The sequence below is a fragment of the Cupressus sempervirens genome, chromosome 3 (assembly GCF_028749045.1).
Source record: "Cupressus sempervirens isolate cs-2001-9-10 chromosome 3, ASM2874904v1, whole genome shotgun sequence".
Taxonomy (NCBI): Eukaryota; Viridiplantae; Streptophyta; class Pinopsida; order Cupressales; family Cupressaceae; genus Cupressus; species Cupressus sempervirens.
The window spans coordinates 815,963,109-815,988,284 of record NC_143120.1 but is presented as its reverse complement, the minus strand read 5'-3'; positions in this window follow the sequence as shown (position 1 = coordinate 815,988,284).

Below are 25,176 nucleotides of genomic sequence, written 5' to 3'. Positions count from 1 at the left end.
CTAACAGAAGGAATACCTTGTTCTTGCTTAGTCAAGCCTGATTTTGGAATGATTTGAGCCTGTTGCTCAATGGATGAAGTGTTAGACACTTCACTCATTGAAGTACTCTGTAAAGTAACTCTAGAGATCGGTTGGGTGCTTAGTGATCCAATTTTAACCTCAACCAACTGAGAAATGATGCCTTGTAAGCATCTTTGAAAATTCCACATTCCTAAGAGAAGGATCCATGTGTTCACATCTTGTATTTTCACAAGACAAATGGAAGACTTTACAAGAACACATGGACCATTGATCTTCTTTTAAGATCAGTCATCATAAGTGAATCTCCTTTATCATGAGATTAAGTCCCAATCATTCATTTAAAGTCCATTTAGAATCTTCTCCTTAAGTAGCTTGAATCCTCTTAAGTGTCGACTAGACACATGGAAGCATCTCACTTTTTCACAAGGTCAGAGAGAGGAGATTGCAAAAAAGTGGTAGTCATCGATCTCTTTCCTTTTAACTCTTGCATACATTGTTGCATTGAGGGCCACTAACATCATCCACATGGCCCATTAATATATATAATCTTGGTTAACTCCTGAGGTACCATTGAGTATTTACTCCACTAAAAAATGGGACTCAGATCACAATCTTTCTTTTTCATAAGGAAGGAGAGAGAAGCTCATGAAGATACAAAAATTGCCTGATTTAAGATAGTGTGTCCATCTACAATGTGCATTCGATCATCTTTAAGTCCACATGTCAGACTTATCACACTTTGTCCATGATAGAATTATGTAGACCAATGAAATTCATAATAATTATTTTGACTGGATAGGTTCCACTGCATCCATCTAAGCTCAGGTCCCTGCCACGTGTCAAGATCTTGCTTCTTTGCAAGGCAGGATATAGAAGCTCATGAGTAAGTGACATCAATCTCCCAACCAATAATGTGATAACATTTCAAAGCTTTGGCCTACCATCAGACACATATTTGCATCTCATTTTTTTCCTATGATCTCTGTCAAGCCTCACAAAGATACACTAACTATTGGATTGTATCCCCACCTTTCTTGGAAACATACAATTTATGCACTAAGGTTTTAACATTAAAAGGGATATAAACTATGGGAAGATGGCTTGAAGAAAATTTGTGAGTGCCTAGGAAAATAAAAAGGGGCCAAATACATGGTATGGCGACCCTTTCTTAAATATATATTAAGTAAAAGTGAATTTCATGGGGTCACAACTTAATGTTATAAATACTTAGGAAAAAAGGGGCATCACTTCATTATGCAATCACCCTCACTTAAGTTACTTTAAAATTAAATTTAAGATATAAAAATTTAAGGGCTTCCACACATTTATCTAGGGTTTTCACTTTAGGAAAACTTTCACATGGATAAGCATAGATAAAACCTAGTTTAGAATAAGCACAAATGAAAACTTTTTCCAATACAAGTATTTTGTAAATCCGCAAAAAATACTTCCAACACTACCTATTTAAAATGATATCTCATGAGGCTAGCCCAATTTATGCAATCTTCCTTTCTATAGAAAATCAAAATAAACTTGCACATCCAAAATTCGAAACCCTCAAAACTAGAGTTTCCCACCACCCTATGCAACAAAGTAATTACATCTACAATAAGCTCTTTGAAATGAAATTTCTTTCATGTACTAGGAAAATGAGACTTATTTGCTCTTTTTGATTTCAGACAAGTTTTGAAAATGTTGTTGAGGAAAAATTCTTCGTGCTCCTTGAAATATTCATTCCCAACCTCTATACAAAGCCTTTCCATCACTTTGTCACAAGGAATGCCAAAGCATAAGTAATACTTTTAGAGTTGATTTTTTCTATGATGTTCCCATCAACCATTCAAATTTCTCTCACAACAAGATCATAAAATTTTACATGTGCTACCACCAACTTAGGACATTTCATTATAGAGGGAAATTCTCCTGCATTTATTAAACTACTTTGGAGAAGCTACTACACCCAAGAAATAAAAAATCTTTGTGTTTGCAATACTCTAGGAGCATATCAAAATCCTCTTTCTTTGTCTTGGTATCATCCACCTTTGATAGTTAGATTTGAATTATAGATTGCATATGAAGGGAGAAGTTTGAGCAAGTAGTATATTGGAGGTGTTAAGGAGTGATGATAAAAATTCCACCACCCAAGTGATATATTAATTCTGACAAGACATGTATTAAATGAAACATCATCATACTTTTTACAAAATGAGGACATTTTTACCCAAGCTACAAGTAGAGAAGTAAAGGTGTAGTGCCTACCCCTAGTTTGCATTTTATTATTATTTCCAAACTCTTTTAGGCCCATTTATGCTTGTTGATTAGTAGCACTATCTTTCAGATTATCAGATATTGTTTCATATTTAGTTGATTTTATGATGATTATTACATTGATTTCAGTTATTGATGATGATTAGTTAGATGGATTATCATATGTATTTTCTTATAGATGATTGAATGTTTTTGCTTCCGCTACTTTATGTTTGATGTGTATGTTATTCTTCTTTTTTAAATTTTTTTTTTTTTGGAAAACTTAGCAAAAATTTAGGTTATTTCTTTTGGATCCCTTGGCAGGGTGTTACAAAAGGACTGACATAATGAAGGAAAGATTCATATGCAGAGTTATACTAAGGATTGGGACTCATAGATCACTCAATAACTAGCAATTAGGGCTTTTATACTTCCTGAAATGTCCAACAAAGTGACTAATAACACTTTACACAAATTGGCCTATTGTGGACTTGAAGAAAACTACAACTCTGTAGCAAGGTTGTGAAAAACTTGGCAAGGCTGACAGTTTGGGAAGGGCCTAAAAATTACAAAAAATGGCTAGACTTTTGAGGGTGACCCTTTAAAAGAAAAATAATAGAAGCACAAATAATATTGTCTCTAAATGCTGATAAAACTCATAGGACAAAGATAATCTAGAATTGCACAGCGATGCCTTGGTTATTAGGTGACATAGGAAAAATGGCACAATCAAGCAAAACAACACACAAACTCAAAGAAAGACAAAAAAACTATGTACAAGAAGGGGGAAAATGCTTGATCAAATAGTTTTCAAATCTTTCCCATTATAAGAAAGTGTAAGAGGAGTACCATCAATACAGTTAAGTAGGAAAGAGTTGTTGCCTATGAATTTTCTAATTTTGAAAGAACCTCTCCATAAAGAGTCAAACTTCTTAAGTAATCCCTTAGGCTCTCTTCTCTTATGTCACAAAGAACCATGTCTCTAATTGAGAAATCTCTTTGCTGAAGCCTCTTGTAAATTATTATCTTCACTATTTTTAAAAATCTTTCAATTGTATCCATTACTTTTCTCTTTTCTCTTCCAATTGATTTAGGTACATAATTCTCTTTCCAATGCATGATAGGAAATTCTAATATTTGATCACCCTTTATAGATTTATAGTGGTGAGTGTATGCTTAACATGTGGCATACTTCTATAAACTATTACATCCATGGGATCCCATTGATTGAGAGGCTTGGAAAGTAGCTTGTATCTCTCTATCCATGATGCGCAAGGGACACACAAGCAATAGTACTAATGGTGGCTCTCAAATGAACCCAAGTGTCATGACTGTATATGAGCAATGTTAGTATGCTAATAGAAATGAAATTTAAATAAAGCTTCTACAAACTAAAAAAAATTCATAAACTTCAAGATAGACTAAGATGAGCTCTCAATTGAGAATATGAGCCATTAATGGACTCTCTCAATAAGAAGCTCTCTTGTTGTGTAGCTTTTTCTAAATAGATAGGATGTATGCTCAAGCTTTATGCTCCAAAAAGGGCTTCAAATGGAGTTGGAATTTGGGTGTGAGTGTATGGTTTTGATGTAAAATGGCTTCTTAAAATGGCATTATGACTTTACTTCATGGATTTGTGTTATTTTGCAAAGGGAAAGGATCCAATTTATAGGCAAGAGGCTTGAGGGATTGAGGGCTAAGATGCAAGGATGAGAAAAAGCTTATGGAGGGCTCAGATTGCATGAGAGGAGAGCACATGGATTGTGCTTCCTTACAACCAATCAGGGAGTGACACATGTCACAAGGTGAGAGGATGGAGGAAAGGGCAAGGATGAGTCAACAAAGGAGGCTCAAGAGATAAAATATTCATAAAAACCCTTCATAAGTGCTTTGTAAGAACATTTATGACTTTGTGGGCTTTATAAAGTTTTGTGGTTGAGGATATTTGTGAGAGATACCATGAAATTCGAATTTGAGGGTTTAGGGGGGTTTTAAGCTTGCTTAGGGTTGTAAAAATGTTTAGAGGAAGGGTTAGAGATGGCTTAGGACTAGGCAAGTGGATGGCAAGTGGATTGCAATTAATGAGGGTGGGTGAAGGAGGAGATATTTGTTAACTTTGGCTTGAGTTAGCAAGTCTTAACCCATGTTTAGGGAATGTGACAAGGTTAGGAGGGGATTGGGATTAGGGTTAAAGACATCTTCTAGAAGAGTCTACGCTTTGGATGAGGATGAAGACTTTCTAGAAGAGTCTAGAACTTCCTAGGATAAGATTTTATGAAATAAATAAAGTTTTATTTATTTCAAGGGTTTGGGTTGAGGAGATATTTATTAAAATATTTTTAATAAACATGAGGATTAATATTTAATCTTGATTAAATATTTTGAGTTCGGATTAGGGGTAGGAAATGATGGGATTAGCCTTTAATCGAAATTAAAGAAGGATTAGAAGATTTTGGAAGAGGTTAGTGGTCTTAACGAAATTGGCCAAGTTTTGGGCAAAAAATAAATTTTTTATTTATTTTAGGATTTTTGGTCAATTTATTAATTAAATAATTAATAAATAAGGAAATAATGTTTAAATAAGATTTAAACATTTTTGGGAGGGATTCCTTAATTAAATATTTTTAATTAAGATAAAGGGATTTAATGGCATAAAAATTAATTAATTAATTAATTAATAAATGATGATGTCATCAGGGATTTTTTCAAAAAATAAAAATACTTTATTTTCTAAAGGATTTTTGGTCAATTTATTAATTAAATAATTAATAAATAAGGAAATAATGGTTAAATAAGATTTAAACATTTTTGGGAGGGATTCCTTAATTAAATATTTTAAATTAAGATAAAGGGATTTAATGGCATACAAATTAATTAATTAATTAATTAAATAATTAATTAATAAATGATGATGTCATCAAGACTTTTCAGAAAATAAAAATAATTTATTTTCTAAAGGTTTTTAGGTGTCTACATTTTGCCCCTCTTTGATGTGATGCCGCAAGGGGCATGGTATCAAAGATAAGAAAATAAGATGCCCAAGGCTAGAGCAGAAGAGGAGAGAATGGACTGCAAGATGCCCCCTCAAGAAGGCGGCAGGGAGAGAAAGCGAGCCTCGACGACTTCTTGAAAAGTACAAGAATCCGAGATGAGCAAGAAGACTCAGATTGGCTTAAGAGAAGAGGTTTAGTTAACTCAAACTCTCACTATGGGAGAATGATAAAGGAGAATCAGAGGCACAAGAGGAAGCAAGCTTAAGATCTCAGGGATTGTAGAGGATGAAGGAGCGGAGCGCTATAAAAAGGAATCCAGATAGGAAGATGGATGAGGGGATTATAAAGCTGATGCAATAGGATTTCAAAGAGTCAAATTGGCGGAAGAGGAGTTTCAAAGATCCCTAGGACTAGGATTGTGGATCTCGAAAGATGAGGCTTGGTGGATTGATTTGGATTGGTGGATCCCTAAGACTAGGATTATGGATCCCTAAAGCTAAAGGTGAGGAGTGATTCAAAGAGATACTGATGCATAAGCTGGGGTAGGAGAGACAGATGCTGGATATGGATGGAGGATAATGGAGATGAAGGAAAACCATTGAAGCTTTTTGAGCGGGGGGATACTTCAAAGAGAAGTACCACCATGTAGTTGAGCACTAGATTTGCTATAGGACGGTTGGTTAATTGCCAAGGTTACCAAGAACATCAAGGCCTTTTCACCAACTGTCTAGAGGACTGACGAACTGACTCAAAACAAACACACAAGGATTGCCCCAGCATCACACATGATTCCTAAAGGAAGCAGTGTGGAACGGACACTGGGTAACCCACAAGCAGAAAAGAAAAACAAATGAAAGACTTGATCAAAACCGTACGCTCAAAGTGCCCCATTCATAGCATACCATGATATGGAAGATTGTGGCAACCTTGAGGAGGGAACAAAAAGATTGCTTGGAAAAGATATTTCAAGACCCAATAGGGAAGAGTCCAAATCAAAAGAAAGCGAAAATCCAAAAGAGAACCGTTTGCCAACGAGATGGGTAGGACAAGGTACTAACGGACCAAGATCAAACATGAGGAAAGCTATATCCTGCAAGGACCTATCGGAGAGCACCTAAGCTGGTGGATTTGGATGAGTGATGCATCTGGCAAGCTGAACTAAGAAAGATAACACTTTGGTGACATGAAATCTAGCTAAAGGATGCATTGGAATAGCTAACCAAGATGTGCGATGGGTGCAAGATGCTGATCAAGGAGGAACTAACATGAAAGCTGGATAGATATAATGGTACTAAGCTAAAGAGGATGTACAAGCTGATGGACCAAGATATTTACAAGTGGGCTAATCAAGATATGGTACAAGCTAACAGACTAATGATAGGTATGATACAGATGGATAAAAAGCTCAAGATGAGAGGATAGCAGGATGGTTCGATGTTGTGCAAGATGCAAAAGCTAAGAGTGGGGTGATAGCGAAAGATATGGATTTGGCAGGATGCATCCAATGATGATGAGAGATTTTGTGACCAAGGATAGCTAGAGGAACTGGATGAGATGGCTGGATAGGATGGTAGATAGCTAGGATTATGATGGATATAAAGAGATGACATTGGGTTTGCATGAGGATAGCCTAGAGCTAGATACCAATGATAAGGGAGGATGGACAAGACAAGATCTCCAAGGAATATAGTGCCCCCAATTAGATGGTGACATGTGAAAGGAGGTCTTATGATGGATGTGATAGGATTGAAGCTAGGATGGAAAAAGCTGAAGGGGCTAGGGAGATGGATGATAGCTAGGATGGTTGGCTGAAGCTACAGGAGATAAGTGGATGGTGTGAGATGGAAGATGGAGGGTGGAGGATAGGTGGATAGATTGGAAGATGGAGTTGGATGGCAAGATGTGACCAAAAGCATGAGGATGATAGGCTAAGCTGGGGATGGTTGGATTACGCATGACGCTTGTTTGCCAAAATTTCATCATGGTACTTGTCCAAGGCGCTTGAATTGCCAAGTTTTCACCAGTGGACGCTTTATTTTTCTTTACTTTTTTTTTTGACTTTTTGAATTTGGACTTAGCTGGAATGATTTTGGCTTTCTTCAGCTATTTTTGGCTCATAGATGTTGGTAGGATGGATGAAAAAGGATTGGATTGAACAAGTGGAATGGTGGGTGGGAGTTTGACAGATAATGGATGCAAAGAAATAAGGCTTGTGGATAAATGGATGAGGAAAATGGAAAGATCATCATTGGCACACACCTTGAGAGGTGATAAAGTAGTGGGAAAGATGGTTTTGAGCGAGGTTGAGGAGAAAATGGAGGAAGAGAAAGATAAGGACTAAAAGTAGAGTTGGAAGATGGAGGATGGGAATTTTAGGATAAGAAGCATATGAACTAAAAGTGGATTGGGGGGATGAAGGATGCTTGTATGGGGATTTGGATGAAGGATGGATGGATGAGGCTTTTTGAGTAGCATGAATGGATGCCAATTGAGATTTTTCTTTGAGATGCATTTCTTTTATGAGTATCTTGGGTATCCACATGATTTTTGACTTTTTTAGCTTGGGATTTGGTGGCCTCTTGACTTTTTCTTTGATTGGGATTAAATGTTTCTTGTTTTGAACATGTATTTTAGAAGGGACATGTTGAGACTTGGATTTTTGTGGATTTTTGGATTTATGCTTTTGTATTTTGGCATCCAATATGCTTCTATTAGCCATGGGATGGGAACAAGAGCATGGAGGAGATGGAGGGATAATTGATGGAGTGATAGGGTTTAAATGTTGGAAGGGATTCAAGGGTGAGTGCCTTTGATGATCTAGCTGGTGGATTTGAGGGGATGGAAGGATAGATTGGAACATAGGATATGGATGGATATAATTGCCCAAAATGGATGGAGGGAAGGAAGGATATGGGCCCAAAATAGATGGAAACGGGGAAGGTGTAGGTCCCAAAATAGATGTAGGGGATAAAGCATTCATATTAGGTACGTAAGGACCCAAAATGGATGGAAAGGGTGTGGGATTTAGATAAGGGATATATGGACCCAAAATGGAGGGTTGGAGATAAGGAGTAGGATGATGGCCCAAAATAGATGCAGAATAAGATGGATGGGAACTTTGGAGTGGAGATGGAAGGACTTGGGACCATGCAGGAATAGCGGGGATACCAACATCTAGAAATACATTTTCATTTCTAAAGGTTTTTAGGTGTCTACAATGACCCTTACAAGTTGTATCATTGAATGAGAGATTTGTTAAGATTAACAAGACATAAATAACAATTACACGCAAATATATCCAATATCACAAAATAATAAAGCATATAGAAAATAACACAATGCACAAAGATTTAACATGGTTCACCCAATGCTTGGGCTATGCCTACCAAATAACGAGTCTGATATTTTTATTATCCAATGATTACAACCTAATTATAATTGATAATCCATTAGAGCTTAATATTGTCTCAAGTAGCTATTATCACATCACTCCTCATGAAATCCCTAAGGCTGAGCCATTTTATAGAAAAAAAAATTCCACTTTAGGGTTATAGTCAGTTACAACAAGTTGGTCCAAAAATTGTCGATAAATTGGGCCAAACAATTAAAACTTATTCAAGCTCCTTACAAGCAATCACACTATAAACAAAAATTGGAAGACCAAGAGTCACAAACTAGACTCCACTTTTTACATTGAGACTAATACAACCAATAGAAGATCGAGATTCACAACTTAGAATTCCACAAAGATGTCCCTCTTGGGATTTGAACCAGGCTGTCCACAATGAGAACTCATTTCTTCAACCAACTAAGCTAAACCCCTTGGGTGATTAATTGATGATTTCATCAAGGATAAATGATTAAATATAGTAATTTAAGATTGATTAAGCATAACATATATCCTAGAATAGAGATTAAAAATGCTAAAAGGGGGGCTTATAGTTTACGAGATCATTTTTGGGTGATTACATTTCCTCCTATTTGACTAGTAAGCAATTTAGGAAAAATGAAGTCAAAGAATGATGATGTTGAGTTGATTGGAAGAGATTTGAATCCAAACCTAATTGAATGAAGTACAGAGAGATAGATGGTCCCAAATGCATAGTTGATAAGTTGTGGAATTGAACATTAGGAAAGAAATAGATAACACAATATCAACACCCATAATGATAAGATGAGAAATAATATGTCTAGACAATATAAACACCCATAGCATAATAAAATAGTAAGTTTTACAATATAGATAGATAGATAGATAGATCAAGAGTCTATCCTAGGTGAAGTAGAAAACAAATAGATAGTAGAATCAATTTGCTACTAGATTGTTCTTTCCCCCTTGGCATTGAAATAAAAACAAGGTAGAGGAGATATAGAAGTGATATATATATGATCAAATTAAGATAAGATAAGGCCCATGATAATAGATAAGATATTAAGAGAGAGAAGAACCAAAGTTTGACCACCAAGCATTGAGAATTTACCCCAATTTGACTACATTTGATTAGAAAGATAATCGTGAGAATTAGATAAAAACAAGAATAAAAGCGATGAAATGAGAGAGAGAAGATGAAGAGGTGGAAACAATGAAACAAATAATTTCCTCAAAAGATGTGATGGTTGAGCCTCATAAACTTGATCAACTACACAGAAGAAGAAAGAACTTAAACACAATTTTGACAAGCAAGATAAAGTCAAACTTCAATTTTTAATCCCAAAAATGGATCTAGGATGTCGAAATTAGGTTAGGGTAAAATATTTGTAGAAATATGAGATGTTTTAATTTTTTTTATGTCAAAATGATATGTAAGAATCCCAAAAGGGTAGATAAATAGGATGATATGATTAACCCCTTTTGATGACAGGAAAATAAAGAAGATAATGAGAGAAAGATATGAGATATGATGAAGACATAATCAAGAAGAATAAAGGATATGAACACAATCGACTAACATGTCCATGAAAGATGAAGGAGAATCTCTCTAAACTCATGCAAACTAAACTAAAATGAAACCCTAAAGATGGAAACCAATATGAAAATGAAAAAGTATAACTTTGCATGGGTCAATTATATAGGTCCTTACTATTACATTGAGCTAGAATGTGAGAACCTAGAATAAGAATCAAAGACATGAAGTTCAAGATGACTCGTTGGGAGATTCTCTAAGTTTAATATTGCAAGATTACACCTGTGCCAAGGCATAAAGGCCAAGATAACCATGATTGCGATCTTGCGTGAGAAAACACAATTTAACACAAAAGGATGATGCCCTAAATATTCTAAGTGTCCAAGGGGGTTAAAGAAAGAGACACTTATGATCATCAGAGCTACACTCATAAGAAGAAGACAAAAGAAAACATGCCCCATTCTCCATGCCCCTAGTCCTCTAGTTCAATGATATCCAAGAGAGACTAAGGAAGGAACACTCATAAAAAATAACACAAGTAACACACAAATAAAATTTCAAGCGTATCTCAGTCAATTTTAGTTTAAGAATGATGTGAAAGGGAAAATGAAAGAGAAATTTTTGACTCTTTAGGACTCATGTTTGCAAGTGATAAATATCATGACCCAAGAATAACAACAAGGTGTAAGCTCAAAGACACTAAGTGTCAATGAAAGTGTTGAGAAACACTATTTGTGTGGTATCCCCGAAGCCTAACACATGTGATTCATGCCCCATAGACCTAGAAAAAGACCCTAGGAAATAAGTATTTAACATGGAGTTAAATGGCTAGGTGTCAGGCTTGCAAACTAATTGATAGAGATGCATAGACCTCAAGCAGTGTCTGTGTCTAGGTTTTCAACACTTGGAATAGTTTTTTTTGTAGGACTTTTTTTTGTATTTTTTTATTATATTTGATTCTTTGGGTGATACAAAAAAGGATCTATTGCTTGGTTTTCACTAAGATGGTCAAATTTTTAGGAAATTTTATGATTTTTAGAATTTTTTCAAGACCTTAAGATATTTACAATCTCTAAACAATAGAGCGTCATGTGTAGAACTTCTTAAGTGAAGGTTATTGATAGGTTTAGGGAGTCTTTCTGCCTCATGTGTAGAAATATTATATGCACCAAAACCAACAACAACAGTAATGATATATGGGCCCAACTAATTGGGGTCAAATTTTCCCTTTTGAGCTTTATTTTGTTGATTCCTAGAATTCTCTCGTAAGACTAAGTATCCAACCTTCAACTATCTAGGGACAACCTTCTTGTTATAGCTTTGAGACATTATTTTTGATAAAACCTAATGTGATCAAACAAAACTTTTCTTCATTCATCCAAAAGTTTTAGTTCATGTAAGCACATGACTCTGTAATCCTCATTTGTCACAAGACCTCTTAGAGCCACCCTAAGTAAAGGAATCTCAACCTTTAAGGGTAAAAAAACCTCAAAACCATATACAAATGAAATAGGCATGAATCTTCTAGGTGTGTGAATACTAGTCTTGTATTCTCAAAGTGTAGGATCAATTCGTAAGTTCCAAACTCTTCTTGATTTGTTGACAATTCTATGCAAGATTTTGAGAAGAGTCTTATTGGAAGCTTTAGTCTGGCCATTAACTTGAGGGTAATAGATTGAAGACTAGTTTTGTTTGATCTTAAATTTATTAAAAATTTGTTTAAGTTCCTTAATCTTGAAATGTCCTACATTATCAATAACTATAGAGGAGATCACACAAAATTGACAAATGATATAATTTAGGATGAATAAAGAGACTTGCTTCCCAATAGTAACAGACAAAGGCACAACCTTGACCCAATTTGTGAAATAATCATTAGCAGTAGTTATGAACTTGTGATCACTAGATAAATTAAAATGAATCTGACCCACTAAGTCATCAACACATTGCTAAAAAAGCCAATGTGTAATCAAAGGTATGAGCTCTTGTTGATGACCATGTATAAGGTTTTTGTACCATCTTAGATTAGAAACACTCCAAACTAATGAAGGTTTAGCACCTATTTAATGCAATATCATCAATCCCCTTGCACCTTTCCGTCCTTCCCTTTTTTTTTTTTTCCCTTTCTCCTATTTAGAATTAGGGTAAAACTTAATAGATCATCTTTAAAGCTCCTATTTATATGGCATTAAGCTCAAGGTAGGATCTATTTCCCTAGTTCCTTTCTTCCATTCATCTATTCACTTGGAATCTACTCTTCACACTAAAATGACTATATCTTAGAATTTGTGCTTGATTTCAGGGATCAAGGACCTATTTTGGGATCCTGAAGGTTATGGGCTATGGTAATTAGGAGCGTACAACACCCTAATCTACCAGGACTATAGTGCACCCATGATGAACTAATAAGGGATGTAGTGCACCCTTGATTGGGGCCTATTTTGGGTCCTCTGTGTGTATCCCATGTCTAATAATTTTCAAGGTGCAAAAATTTAGGCAGGTCGACCTACGGAAGTAAGCTATGTTGAGCCCTTTATAAACCCTTCCATTTTCTTCATCTCACATCCATGAATCATATCAAGCATCCATAAAATTCAAGTTCAAGATCCCTCACTTTCAATCCCTCAAGTTCTCAAGCATTATTCAAGCATTCAAGTTATCTCTCCATTGAAGATCAAGGATTCATGTATTCAAGCTATTGAAGGAGTTTGTGCAAGATCTAGCATTTCAACATTTGAAATCTCCCTTCATAAATTCAAGATCCTTTGTTAAATCTTCTACATCCATCCTCTCAAGATCTATATTAATTCCTATGGATAATTTCAAGCACATGAATACATGAAGGTTTTGGTTTCACTTTTATTTTCTTTCTGGGGATTTAAAATTTACTTAAGGCTATTTCATCTATATACATGATTACATTCCAAATTAAAGAGAATACTCATAGATTTACAATTCTTCCTTTGTTAAAGCTATCAATACTACTTGTAATCATTCTATTTTTATTTCAATTCAAAGTTAATTCCTAAACTAGGGTTTGAATGAGGAAAATCCCCCTAACAACCAACAAAAAAATATTTTATTTTACAGGTTTTGGATCTTAGATTGACAAACATGTTGCAGATTTGAACACCTTTTTCATTATTTATCAAAACTACGAATTCATAATCAATTTCACATACTGCCATTGGGGGCACATTGTAACCTTGGTGATCCATTTTCCCTTGAAGATCTAGTTCATGTTAGAATATTTAGAATAATTAGGGAAGGGGGTGAATTAGTTATCCAAGGTCTAGATGTACCAATTGAACAAACAAATAGTTAAACAAGTTTAGGTCTTATCATTCCATGGCTTGGTCTCTACTACAAAATTTTAGTAACATTAGCTAGTTGTCTATTGTTCTAAAATAATAGACTTATAGAATGTAAACATTAATCAATAAAACATCATAATAATGTCCATAAAAGTTTGACACTAAGATTTAATGTGCAAACACAATTTTGGAAAAAACCACTAGAAACATGTCACCAATTTTCACTCTTCTGAAGTGAGCCTTGTTAGGAAGCAACCTTGTTAAAGATTACAATACACACTGTTAAATGTGACCTTCTCAAAGGATTTAATCACCCTATTAGGATTGGCCTTGTTAGAGGACTTTAGAATATTTCATTAGAATATCACATGGTCTAATGATTTACATGACTATTAGGTCCTTATGATTGTTAGGTCAACCTTGATTAAAGGATTTCAAATATTGTTTACAATGGTTAGAAAGTAAAAATAGGTTTGATCTATTAAGTACAACTCATTTTGCATGTACAAATATTTGTTCATCTCTCATGTACTAATTTACTATCTGGCCTCCACTATTATCTCACTCTCTAATTCACTTGGAAACCCTTCAAGCAATCACCCTTTAGCTCTTCTCAACTCAATTAAGTTTTCTACTCAAATTTTTTAGTTGACAACATCTGTAACAACTTTAACTCTCTAGAACTTCTTCACACACATAACCTCTCTACAATCTATATACTCTTACCATTGAAATTTCACCTTGGTACCTCCTTAAATAGGTAATTCTAGCCTTTGCCACTTAAATAACACTATCAATCTTAGGGTTTATGATTTGATCCATCAAATACAATGAATTTGATCACCATTTTATTTATCTCTTCTTTTCTAGAAACTTCTCTTAGAATCCATCTCTTAGGTCATTTACCTAATCCTCTCATGGTATTAAATGATCTGGCTCATTGATCCTTATCTTCAACACACTTTCCATATCCTAAGAAATCAACTTAGTTTGCTAGAAATTGTGGTTCCTTGCAAATAGTTAAAATTTTATTCTTTGGCCAACACTATGGTCTGACACTCGATCATCACTGAATCAATTAGTGGCTATAAAACTTATTTCTCGGCACATACATAGTCAATCAATTGATACTGATGCTCACTCAACACTAGGTTTTCTCAACACTTACTATGGCTTGGTTGACACTAGCATCACTCGACATATGCATCAAAATTCTTTAGTCTTCTACTTTATTACTTGATTAGGCATATACATTTGATATATAATTTTTCATACTCTCAACTCTTGTACATTAATATCTTCTCCTCTTGCAACATGATTTTAACAATCCATACATCTTGTCAAAGTCCAACTAATCAAGTGTCCATTTGTAGTTTTCCTTTTCATAACTCAACCTTTCCTCTAGATGCTTTTGTTATGAGTATCTTATCAAATCCTCTTCATCAATCAAATAGATATGATACTTAGATCAAATAACACAATGTCTCACTGATAGGTTTGACATCAATAACAACATAACAATTGTTTCAATTGTAGTTTCTAACAATCTCCCTCATTTGCATTGATGGAAACACATTTAAAAATATTTTAGTAATGCTTCAAGTTACCATACAATCCAAAATGTGTACAACATGAGTAACACTATCAGATCTTATTAAGTCTCCTTTGTTTTATTTTGATCCATATCTCTAGCAACATCTCAAGTAGATCTTATGAACTCCCTCTAAGTAATCACTCCCTCTTAGCATATCTCTGCCAACTTTTACTTTCTCCTTCTTGCTTATTAATCATTTGATAATCTCTCCCTCACAATGTCATAGATATTCCCTTCTTCTAGATATAAATCTCCCTCTTTATATTTTAGACAATCTCTCCCTCTTTGACAACAATGCCAAAGACACTAGCTCTATCTCACGCATTCTTCTCATGTAGATACTTTCATGTCTGTTTTGAATTCTTCATTTGTCATCTTCATAGGACTATTCCATTATTCTATCCTTCTTCTATACTACTACCTTAGGTAATCTCCTAAAATAGAACTATCTTTACCGATGTGTAAAATAGTCTAATCAACACATTTGATGCAGTGCTTCACTGTGTCTTAAGTAGCTTTTTCTAGGAGAATCACCCCCAATTTACCTATAATATATTCATGATCATCCTTGGGTAAAGCTTTAGTGAATATGTCAGCTATTTGTTCTTTAGTATTCACACATTCCAATTTGACTTCTTTGTCTTGAACTAATTCTCTTAAGTAATGAAACTTTATAGTAATATGCTTTGTTTTTGTGTGCCTAACAAGATTCTTGGATATGTTAACAGTACTTGTGTTATCATAATATATAACCACTAGATCAGTAATCTCTTCCTTCATACCTTTCAACAATTGTTTTATCCATATGATATTTGAATAGTTGAGTACTGCTGCCACATACTTGGCTTCACCTATTGATTAGAAAATGCAGTTCCACTTCTTACTTGTCCATGAAATCAATCTCTTTCCGAGAAAGAATACACCACCACTTTTTCTCTTCTTATCATCAAAAATTTCTACCCAATCAGAGTCACTAAATTCCTTTAGTTCAAATATATCACTCTTCTTATAATACAACCAATAATCTTTTGTTCCTTTCAGATATCTCAATATTCTTTTTATTGCCATCATGTGATTCTTCTTAGGACTTGTTAAAAATGTAGCAACTATCCCAACTGCTAATGCAATATTTGGTCATCTATAAACAACATATTGAATTTTTCCAATCATTGATCTGTATTATGTCTAGTTCACATCACCAGAATCATCACTCTTAGATTAATTTGTCTAGTAACCATAGGTGTACTCACTAGTTTTAAATATTTCATTCCAAAGGTTTTCAATATCTCCATGATATATTTGGACTGAGTAGTGAAGATACCTTGCTTCAATTGATATACTTGTAAACCAATAAAGAATTTGATCTTACCAAACATTGATATTTCAAACTCCATTTCATCAACAAAAGATTTGCATAATGCTTCATTGCCTCCAAATATGATATCATCAACACAAATTTTAGATAAAAATACCTCATTATTCTTAATAGTCTTCAAATATAGATTGATTTTTTCATTTGTTCTTGCAAACTAATATTCACCAAATAATTATGAAGTCTTTTATACCATGATCTAGGGGCTTGTTTCAATCCACATAAAGCTTTGTGCAACTTACACATCATATTCTTCTTGCTGGGATCCAAAAATCCTTTAGGTTGTTCTATATATACTTATTCTTCAAGTATCCCATTTAGAAATGTAGAATTGACATCCATTTGATATACCTTAAATCCTTTATAAGAAGAATATAGAAGTAGTGTTCTAACTCAAATAAATTTTTTGTCTTTAGGTCTGAGTACCAGAGACCATGTTTTATTCTTTTCAATTTGTTCATGTGATGTCCCCTTCTAGCTAGAGACATCACTTTAGCTGGTGATTAGCCTATCAGAGACCCTCGTAGGCTAATAAGATTGGATAGAGGGTCACCTTGGTGTGGAGATCCTCCAAGGACCAGAGCAGAGTACTCTTCTGGGTTGCCAGAGTTTGTTTATGATGAGTTTTCCTTTGAGTTTGGCTTGGTCAGGCTATTTTTAGCAGTTTTGGAGTTGTAAAGATAGACCCCTGCTATTTTTAGAAAAGGGGTATGGTCATATGCAGTTCTATCATGTTAGCTCCCAGTCCAAACGACATTCAAAAATGTTGAGTAATAATGGAGATATTAATGTTTATTTAGTTAAAATAAACATTATTGGTTTTGAGCCTATATTGTTAAGTTATAATATATAACTTAAGTGAGGGTCATGATATCATAAAAGGGGCCATCGTTTCAATTAATTGTGGGTCCAAGCTTATGGAAAAATTAAAAGGGGTTTTCTAAGTTTTAATGTAATAACATTTTTTATGTTATTATTATATCTTTTATCCCACATTGAGCATGGAGACTCATTCTGGAGTTGAGGAGTCCTTATAAACAAACCTTGTCTTCCTTCAAGAGCAGGTTATGAGAATTTCTTAAAAACTTTGCCTTGTAAAATTTCTTGAAGTTGTGGCAACAAGGGTTTCTACAAGTTTAAGAAGAATTCAGACTATGGAGAACGTAGTATCTTCAGAGTTGATGCAATTTGAGGGTGTGAAATATCACTTGAATTTTGCCTGTGAGTTGACTTCATTTTGGAGTCAATATTGTGTTTTAGTACGGAAAAAGTGGATGAATCTGTTTACAAGTTGGAAGGGGTTATAACAGCAGCTACAGTGCTGTGAACAGTACAACGCTACAGTGAATTAAAAATTAGAGATTTAATATTGCAGTTTTTGATAGGCGCTGCCCAAGGAGGAAGCAACTAGCAGTGTGGTTGCGTATCGGAGACAAAAATCAGGGAAGCAAACAGTGATCAACATAGAGCCTATTTGGGGTTCTTACAGTTCAATTTCTTGATTCATAACTTTTATCCAATCTTCATCCCCCAAAGAATCTTTCATAGATTTGGGCTCAAACTCAAAAAGTAAGCATGTATCACTCATGAGTCTTTCTTGTCATAACACCAAACTCTTTATCTCTAATGATTTCTTTAGGTGCATGATGTCTTCTTACATATTTTTCTAACACAAGCTCTTTTCTTCTTTGTTATTCAATAGGTTAATCTTGAAAATTGATTTCAAGCTCATTGCCTCTCTCTCTCTCTCTCTCTCTCTCTCTCTCTCTCTCTCTCTCTCTCTCTCTCTCTCTCTCTCTCTCTCTCTCTCTCTCTCTCTCTCTCTCTCTCTCTCGTTCAAGTTATGGTTCATGCTCTCCACACTCGACATTGCTTTCCTATTGTTTGCCTTCCTTTTTCTATGACTTGACATCATTTAGCTATTTCTCGACTCCCAAGTCTAATTCTTGGAAACTAGTTGTTGCAACTCGACATTCCCAGTCTGTTGAGGATCTCCAACCTTATTTTCTCACATAGGTGGAGTGCTTGGAACACTATAATTCACATATATGAATGAATTTTAGTCTTTAGGTTTTGTCTTACATTCAACTTCATTTTCTCTATATATTCATCAACTTTCACATTTGCACTTTCCACAACTTTATTAGTGTTATAGTTCAAACACTTATAAGCTTTGCTCTTAGTGGACTATCCTAAGAATATACTTTCATCACTTTTAGCATCAAGTTTTTCATTCCTATTATCTTTAAGTATGTAACATTTGCTTCCAAAAACTTTGAAATATTTCACATTAAGTGCATATCCATACCATAGTTTAAAAGCTGTAGCATTTGTACCTTTCTTGACTTGTGCTCTATTTAGAGTATAAACAATAGTATTTACAAATTATTTCCAATATTTTTATGACACATTCCTCTCCATCATTAACATTCTAGCATAATCCATAATTGATCCATTCCTTCTTTTAGCTATACCATTCTAAGGAGGGGTCTTAGGTGGAGACATATGTCTTTTGATTCCTTTGTCATTTTAGAATATGTTGAGCTCATTGGAAATGAATTCACCACCTCTGCCAGATCTCAAATCCTTAAGATTCTTCCTTGTCTCTTTTTCAACTCTGGCCAGATACCACTTAAATAGTTGAAAAGCATCATATTTTTCTCTAAGAAACATCACAATCATCGTTCTAGAATAGTCATCAAAAATTTGAATGAAATATTTGTCTCCACAATAGCTTCAAACACCAATAGGTCCACATAGGTCAGTATGAACCAATTCTGAAATATCATCATATGAATATGTTTTTCTCTTGAAATTAAACTTTGTCATTAACCCCAATTGACAGTGTTTACACATAGCATTTTTAGGTTTCTTCAGTTTTGGTAAACCTCTTACTCTTTTCATTTTTCTAATGCTAACCAAATTGTCAAAATTTACATGACATAAGCTTTTGTGCCATAACCAAATATCTTCATATTGTACAAATAGACATGTCTCATTAGATAAATCTAGATAGAAAAATGACCTCTTGTTTAATCACCACTTCTAATCAATTTACCATCAACATCAAATATTCTAGCCTTTATGTGATGCAATTCAACTTTGTACCTTGATTTGTTTAACTGTGAAACACTCAACATATTATAATTAAGTCTATCAACCCAATAGACATTGTCACATTTGATCTTATTAGTTATTTTAATTGATCCTTTACCTTTCACAAGACATGGAACATCATTACCAAATTTAACACAACTACCATTGTATAGCTCAATTCCCTCAAATACTCCTATCACTAGTCATGTGATTAAAGAAATTTTCTCATCTTCATTAGAATCATCTTTCATAGCAACATAAAATACCTCTTCATCATTATTTTCAGATACAATATTAGTTTCTTCTTCAAAAATATAACAAGATTTCTTATCTTTGTCCTTGTAGTCCTTATTCTTATTGAAGTCTCGATCATCTCTTCTTCCTTTGTACTTTCTCTCCTTCCTTTCATCCTTGTCTTCTCTATTAGGACACCTTGCATAATATGACCAATCTTGTTGCATGAATTTTTTTTAATGGGAATTTTAAATTTGTATTTTCCTTTGCCTCTTCTAATTATCCTAGCTATCAGTTTCTTAAGTTCATCAAGTTCATCATTAGAAGCATCACTATCACTTTTCACATATTTTCCTTTTTCTTTCTTGATAAGAATTAGCTATGATTTAAAAGTAGATTCAACAATAGTAAGAGTTCAATTATCAAAATAAGATATCTCAAAAGCAGTAAGCCTACCAATTAAACCTTCTAGAATTAGGTCATTACCTAGAGTACATCTCAATTCTTGTATTGCAAAAACCCTAATAACATAAATGGGAAGTAGAGTTCTAAATAGCTTACTGATTATTGTTTCATCTTCAATATTTCCTTTAGCTCCTCTAATAGCATTGAAAAATTTGTTGATTTTTGTGCAATACTGTACTATATTCTTACCTTCTATCATTCTCATTTTATCAAACTTACCTCTTAGACTTTCTGATTTGTCTCTTAAGACATTATCATCTCCTCCATAGATGATATTCAATTTATCCCAGATTTCCTTTGAATTATAACACTTTTTAAGGTAATTAAACTCAACATAGGTTAGGGCTGAAGTAATCTGCAACATTGACTAATTATGTTCATGCTTTTCTTTTAGTTGTTGAACAGTTAGAGGGACTGTTGTTATGTCCACATATGCATTGTCTAGAAAATCCAATGCATCATCACCAATACTACCTATATGTAGCCTCATCAACTTTTTCCATGTAGGATTTTTTTCCTTGTTCAAATTTGGTACATCTCTTTTGTATGCCATGATCTTTAGCTTTGAGTACCTTCAAAATTCTATCTACAAGCAAAAACTTCTTTCTACAAGCACCAACACTCTGATACCAATTGTTAGAATATTTAGAATAACTGAGAGGGGGGGGGGGGGGAGGGGTAAATTAGTTATCCAAGGTCTAGATGTACCAATTGAACAAACAAACACTTAAACAACTTTAGGTCTTACCATTTCATGACTTGGTCTCTACTACAAACTTTTAGTAACATTAGCTAGTTGTTCACTATTCTAAAATAACATACTTGCATAATGTAAACTTTAATCAATAAAAGATCATAATAACATTCACACAAGTTTGACATGAGGATTTAGCTTGGAAACCCAATTTGGAAAAAACCACCACCAATATGTCATCAATTTTTACTCTTCTGAAGTGAGTCATGTTAGGAGCCAACCCTATTAAAGGTTACAATACACACCGTTAAAAGTGAACTTGTTAAAGGATTTAATCACCCTATTATGAGTGGCCTTGTTAGAGGACTCTAGAACATTCCATTATAATGTCACTTGGTTAAAGGATTTACATATATTGTTAGATCAACCTTGATTGCAAGATTTCAAATACTATTTACAATGGTTAGAAAGTAACAACAGGTTTGATCTATTAAGTACAACTCACTTTGCATGTACAGATCTTTGTTCAGATCTCATGTAATAATTTACTGTCTAGCCTCCATTGTCATCTCACTCTTTGATTCCCTTGGCAACCCTTCAAGAAAACACCCTTTACTTCTTCTTAATTCAATTAATCCTTCTACTCAGATTCACCAGCCCATAACATTAGTAACAATTCCAAATCTATGGAACTTCTATACATGCACATAGCCTCTCTACACTCTACACACTCTTACCACAAAAAGTTCGCCTTTCTACCTCCTTCAATAGGTAAAATTTCTCTTTTTTCTCTTAAACAATACCGTGGACATTAGGATTTATGATTTGATCCATCAAATACAATGAATTTGATCGCCATTCTATTTATGTCTTTTTTCCTAGAAACTTCTCTTGGAACCATCTCTTAGGTTATTTAACTAATCCTCTCATGGTATTAAATTATCTAGCTCATCTATCCTTATGTTCAACACACTTTGCATATCCCAAGAAATCAACTTAGTTGGCTAGAAATTATGATTCCTTGCAAATAGTTAAAATGTTGTTCCTTGAGCAACACTATGTTTTGACACTTGATCATCACCGAATCACTCAATCTCTATAAAAATTCTTGTGTAGAACATACACTACCACTTGATCAATATTGATGCTCATTCAATGCTAACTTTTCTTGGCACTTACCGTGGCTCTATTGACACTAGCATCACTAAACATGTGCATCAAAATTCTTTAGTCTTCTACTTTTTTACTCGGTCAAGCCTATACATTTGATCTATCTTTGTTCACACTTTCAAGTCTTTTACATTACCATCTTCTTGTCTTGAAACATGATTTAAAAAATTAATACATCTTGTAAAAGTCCAACTAATCAAGTTTCCATTTGTAATTTTCCTCTTCATAACTCAACTTTTCCTCTAGATTCTTTTTTTATGAATAGCTTCTCATATCCTCTTCATCAATCAAATAGATATGACACTTAGATTATATAGAATAATGTCTCACCAATAGCTTTAACATTAATGAAAACATAACAATTGTTTAAATTATAGTATCTAATAGTTCATCCCTGACATATTACCAAACAATTTCTAGGTTTTATCCTTAGTACAACTTTCATTCTAGCTTGCAAGGATAAACCCTTTTGGAGGTTTCTTGATAACCTTCTTTAGGTTTATATTTCACAAGGTATTTTATCTTCTTCTCTTTCATTTTCATATAATTTATCATTTTGTCACATCTTTATATCCGAGCTCTATATTGCATATTAATCTTGCTTAAATTATCTGAAGGTGGAGGTGAGAGGGAGATAAATTTGAGTTATTCATACCTTTCGATTTATGGTTTGCATTGATACTTCCTTTTGCATTAATCAAACCTAATAAAAGGAGTGGGACCTTGGTCTTGCCCCTTCTAAATGTGTTAGGTAATTGATTCGATTTTACTCCTGCACATTTTGGTGAACCTGACTATGTTAACCCTTTCTTTTGTGGTGTTATATTCATCTCCTTTGTTCAAATTTGGAGTTAGATTACTTTTTGTGTATCTAGATATACTTTGTATGCGATTATTTGCATTGGTGGTATTTATATCTCCTTTTTCATTATTTACATATAGATTGCATTTCATATATTTGCATTTTGAAAAATACAAACAAATTGCATCTAGTTTCTTTCATAGTGATTTCACTTCATTTAAATGGGGTTGTGATATTTCTTTCCAAGTTTCATTCATGATATCCAAGACGTTCCATTTCATGCTTGTGACGAAAACTTAGTTTTTCCTTCCATTGATTCCCATTCCTCTTCAAAGGATAATAATTTCAAAGATGTTGTTGACCAACATTTAGTGATTCATGTTATTTCTACCTTTGATAGTGATACTATTTGGGATGAGCCCTTGGATATGAATATTGAATACTCTCTCCTTCTTGAAACTTCTCTTATTCATGATTGTTCCTCCTCTAATGTTTGTTTTCTTCCCTTTGTAGATGCTTCTACTACTTGGGATCAACCTTTAGACATAAATATGGATTAATCTCTTCCTAATTAGGTACCTTTGGATGATCTCATGGTTATTTCTCCTATTTATCAACATCTTTCTAGGAATTTTATTAATATTATTCTATACATGAGGCCTTTATGAGTTTTGTTTATCCTTTTCCTAAGAGTGCCTTAGTCATAGAAGACCATAACCTTGTTTCTCCTTCTTCTTTCTTTTGAGACATATTTAAATTTAAATTAGGTATTGTTGAACATGATAATCATTATGACCTTCCTTTAATTAATTAAAACTTAGTTCTTAAGGATCCTACTCATATCAACGCTATAAGTGGCTTCTCAACTCTTCGAGATTGGAAAATATTAGATTTCACACCAACTTCATACATTCTCAAATTTGTGCATCAAACACCTCTATTCAATGAGTATTTTCATTTTATTTTATTTTTTATATATGTTATGAGCCCTTTATAAAACCTTTTATTTTCTTCATTTCACATTGATCAATCATACCAAGAATCCATCAAGTTCAAGGAAAATGACCCATGCTCTTAAGCCCTCAAGTTCTCAAGAATTCTTAAATAATTCAAGCTATCTCTCCATTAAAGATCAAGGATTCGTGCATTGAAGCTATTGAAGGAGTTTGTGCAAGATCATTTTGACATTAAAGATCTCCCTTCATACATTCAAGATTCTTTGTTACATCTTCTACATTCATCCTCTCAAGATCTAAATTCATTTTAAGCACATTCATACATGAAGGTTTTGGTTTCACTTTGATTTCCTTTCTAGGGTTTTGAAATTGAATCAAGGCTATTGCATCTACATACTTGATTACATTCCAAATTCAAGATAATATTCATAGATTTAAATTATTTTTATGTTAGATTTATCACTATCACTTACAAGCATTCTATATTTATTTCAATTTAAGGTTAATTCCTATACTATGGTTTGATTGAGGTGAATCCCAACCCCATCCCCCCTTTTAAAAAAAAAATCCCTTATTTTGCAGGTTTTTGATCTCATATTGACAAACAAGTTGTAGATATGGATTCACTTTTCATCATTTATCAAAACTACAAAATCAAAATTAACATTGCACATTGTCATTAGGGGCTTCTGTACCCTTGATGATCCATTTTGCCCCTAAAGATCCAATTTTCCCTTGATATTTCATTGAACGATTTTTGGGTTTTGTCCATAGCATATGCTTTAGTATAAAAAGAAAGAATCAAAACTTTTAGAGGTATTTTGACAACCCGTTTTTAGGTTTGTATCTCACAAGGTATTTCATCTTCATCTCTTTTACTTCCATATACTTTGTCATTTGGTCACATCTTTACATCTCAGATCTATTTTGCATATTCTTCTTACTTAAACCCTCTTAAGGTGGAGGGAAAACATAAATAAATATGAGTTATTCATCCCTTTTGCATTAGGGTTTGAATTGATACTTCCTTTTGAAATAATCAAATGCAATAAAAGGGATGGATCTTGGTCTTCCCCCTTCTAAATGTGTTAGGGTGATTGATTCCATTTTACTCTACACAATTGTCATGCATTTGACACTTCTTACAAGACTTAGGATATCTAATGGCATCTATCTGCATAGTAGGCCAGTAATAACCACCCCTCAGAAGCTTTTGAGCTAATGTAAGACAATTAGAGTGAGAACTACAAACACCCTCATAGACTTCAACTAACACACATTCAGATTTGTCTTTCTCTAAACACCTAAGAAGCA